Consider the following 3,858-nt stretch of genomic DNA (forward strand, 5'->3'; position numbering starts at 1 on the left):
TGAGCGTTTCCTTCATTTGCTTTTTTAGCTATTTATTTAGTGCTCATCTTCTGCATTTAGCGGTCAATATTTCGCTTCAACTTTCTTGTCATGCACCTTTTCTTTCAGTTGTAGTCTACTTCATCTCATGCGTTTTGCTGTGGTAATTGTTAGCTTTACCTCTGTTGCCCATTTTCTGGTACCATTGCGTTTTTTTTCTGTTATGAGTCCGCAGTTCCACATGTTGGTGGCTTAAAATATGATGTGCCTATTTTGTTCTCCCATTGTTCGGGCTTGCTCTTACGGTACTTCTTTTTGTTTTTATTTGTCACAAGTGTCGAACTCGCCACTAATCGGTGCCTTTCTGGGTATATAAGCAGAGTATTGATGGTTCCAGAATAAGGTTGAAGTTCAGAGCCTGTGTTCGTCTTGTAAGTGCTTACTCTGTCCATGTGGTTAATTAAGCACTGTTGATCATGAATCAACACCACTAGCCTGACAACGTTTTCTGTCCTTGTACCTTGTAAGGTCCTTCTAGCAGGTGAGAAAAGAGCTGGTGGCAATGATTATAAAATAAGCTTGGGAGTTCAACTGGCCATCTTTGAGGTATCCTCCCCCCCCTTCATATGTTTAGATTTTTGAGTGCTTGGCCTGAAGCCATTGACAAAAAGGATAGTTGCCATAAGTTAATTGGACAAAAAGGGGATCATACATTAAAATAGGAGTATGTAATGAAAGTTATAAAACCTCGGCAGCAAAACAAGTGTGGTATATAAGAAAGCAAGCCACAGGTCAAAAACAAAGGTACAATCATTTACTTTTTAGCAAATAGGCGGCACTCTTTGTTTCTAGGCCCACCCTGTACAGAAGCTACCTTGTTCTTTAAAAGCGACATTTCAGCAGTCATCACCTTTTCTTTGAAGTTGCTCTTGAGCGAAGATAGGCCTTTCTGCTTTGGCACTGCCTTAAAGTTGGGGCTTTTGTTCAGCCATCCTATCTGAATCCTGCTTTGCCTTGCCTTTGCCTAATAAATGTGTCTGACACATTAGGGCTCAGGGCAGCCCTTATCTCACCCCCTGTTATGAACAGACTGTCACTAAGAGGCAAACAATTTGTAAATTCAATTCGGTTGCTTTTTGATGAGATAGCGGGAAGCATCTTTGATTTGGTCTTCATCCCAGTAAGTATGTATGATTATGCCCACTGAAGCCTCAGCCACTCAAGTTTCTTTTCTGTAGTGCGCTGACCAGTGACGTCCCTATAATTCAGACTCTTGTCTCTTGAGGTATCACGGCAGCCTTATAGGTCCGTAGCCATGCTGAATCTCTAAGCAATGCTAGTTGATAACTGTCCATTGTACAGGTTGAAAAAGCATTCACATCAGAAAGTAAGAAGTGAACGATCCTTAAATGGGTGTGTTTGGCCAATGTTTAAATTGCCTTTCTTCAATTGTTTGCTGTATAGGACAGTCTTCAGAGCATAAAATATGAGCAAGGCTATTTGTCTACTCATACTGCCTGTTCATCTGAAGTGTGCTAATGTGGAGTCGTCCTTAAGAAAGGACAGTGTAGCCGATGAGGGCATGCTATTCAACCCATGTACAACCTTTTGTGTGGCACTGAAACACAGAAAACTCTCCACTTAAGCACGCTGGTTAAGGTTTGGGTTCCGGTATCATCTGAGATAAACAATTTAATCATTTCAGATAAAGGCAAGTGTACCACTTTAAAGTCATGGTTGATTGCTTTAGTGGCAAGCAAAGTGCTTAGTTCAGTAGCAACACACAGGCTCTTGACCAATCACTTTGTGGCTACGTGCAGTTACTACAGGCCTACTATTACCTTCCATGCTATGTGTGTGTTAATTGTTGCAGACCTTATTTATTCTTGAGAGAATGATCTATGTAGTTAATTGCATAAAATGTGTCACTTCCTTATTTTGACAACTGATTTACTGCTATTGCTGCCATGCAGCATGTGACACTGATTGATTGTAGAGTTCTCAAGCACTTCCTTCCAGCCAATGCTTGGTTTAATAATTTTGCTGTCATTGTCTCGTGTTCTTAAGTAATGGTAATAATTAGTGAACTGGTTGATGTTGTGCCCTTCCAGCAGGTGTGTGTTCTTCTGCTTAGCAGCACATGAGAATCAGTAATTTTTGTTTATACATCACTGTATCTGTTCTGTTCCCAAATATCTAATTGTACTCTAAGGGACTCAATAACAGTTCTTCAATGCTTTTTTTTTTGTAAGACACTAGTTGACTTTACGATATATTTGAGGATGTTATGTATTCTTTCCTTGACTGTCATTGTGTATATCAGTGGGCCTCTTAGATTATCCACTGCCTACGGGTCGCCTGAGTAAAGCCCAGCCATTTGTTTACTGGCGTTAGTCTTTCTCCAGGTGGGCAGTTCCAGGCTGCCTGATGGCTGCCAGACTTGCCAGGATGATTTTATATGGCTACTCGCATCCAACTAGAAAACAACGGAGAGGTGATGGGGAGGTGAGGAATGTTTGCGGCGGTTTTAATTGACTAGGACCGCAGGGTTTCGGGTGAAATTTTCTTTTGTTTTTAGGGTTTCTTTAATACTCGGCAGGCAGATGCTCAATTCAGCTGATCCGCAGCGCACATCTATTGCATCTTTAACTATCGCTGCATACTTATTTTGCATGTGTGTGACATTTTCTCCCATCACATAATTTACAAGATCAGATGTTTGTTCCATATTGAGCTTAACGACTTCAGATTTGGAAATTATATTTCATCTGTCAAGTTCTAGCATCAACTTATTTTATAGCATGCATGCTTGGATGGTGGTCCCAGAGTTTTTTTTTTTCAGCAAAAATATTTTATTCACATATTCTTTTTTTTGAGCAGCCTTTACTATAATATGCGACTTTAGTGATCCTCGGACTTGTTTTGGGCTTCGTCTAGAGATTGCCGAGGTGGCAGAAATTGACGAGCTCATGCTGTATAATTGAGCATACAATCAAAAGCATATTGTCACGACTCAAGCCACAGGGAACCATGAAGGTACACTTAGACGAGTACCCGAGAATAAGGTCGGCTTCTGTTTCCGATCACATAGTCCAGCACAGTGCGCCTCTCGAGCCAATCACCACTTCGTCATCGTCGACACCAAGCATGCTAGTCGCGCGGCGCTAGGCACGTGGCATTATCCCCCCCCCCCCGCGAAAGAAACACATCGTCCCGATGACAAGGTGAGAGGAGAAAAAAACGTTATGTGTGAGGTGAGCTGTAAAATAACTCAAGGTCTCACTTGCAGGAAGCGCTCAGTCACGCGAAAAGTACGGCTTTAAACGCACCACATGCATAATTTCAGGCCGCTGACGCCGAACACTGATTGTCAAAGTTCCATCTGGAATAACTTCGTAATTAGTCAAGTTAAATATTTAGGGGAATCCCCCAAGGTGGAGTAGATTTGTAATAAGGGAGTAATTACTCATTGCATCCACCCAAGCGCAGCCATACGGCTACAAAGGAAAGCTATACAGCTTTCTCAGAAACTTCGTAGTTAAAGAAAAATTCGTCCTGATCCGGGAATCGAACCCGGCACCACCGCCTTACCGGGGCAGTCGCTCTACCGACTGAGCTAACCAGGACGGTCAGCAGATCAGATGGTAGGGCGAGAGCGAATTGATCTATAACTCGAAGTGGGAATGGTGTTGGTCAGTAATTAACGCAGTTTAAGCGGCGCAGGACTTCATAGGGTCCGAAATACCGGTGGAGCAGTTTCTCGCATAAGCCTTTGTGGAGCACGGGGGTCCACAACCACACTTGGTTCCCTGGTTCGAGTGGACGTCCCTGTGCCGAAGGTTATAGTGTCGAGCGTCGGTGACATGATGCTCTTTGATG

The 3,858-nt window shown here is 42.8% G+C and overlaps 1 non-coding gene across 1 annotated transcript; it reads right to left on the reverse strand.

Annotated features, from left to right (window-relative positions):
• Positions 1-3,531: 3,531 nt before the first annotated feature.
• On the reverse strand, positions 3,532-3,605 carry TRNAT-GGU (transfer RNA threonine (anticodon GGU)). The gene has a single exon. It is a non-coding gene; the product is annotated as a tRNA-Thr (tRNA).
• Positions 3,606-3,858: the final 253 nt, after the last annotated feature.

The sequence above is a fragment of the Amblyomma maculatum genome, unplaced genomic scaffold, assembly GCF_055883805.1.
Source record: "Amblyomma maculatum isolate TAMU_Amacu unplaced genomic scaffold, ASM5588380v1 scaffold_13, whole genome shotgun sequence".
Lineage (NCBI taxonomy): Eukaryota > Metazoa > Arthropoda > Arachnida > Ixodida > Ixodidae > Amblyomma > Amblyomma maculatum.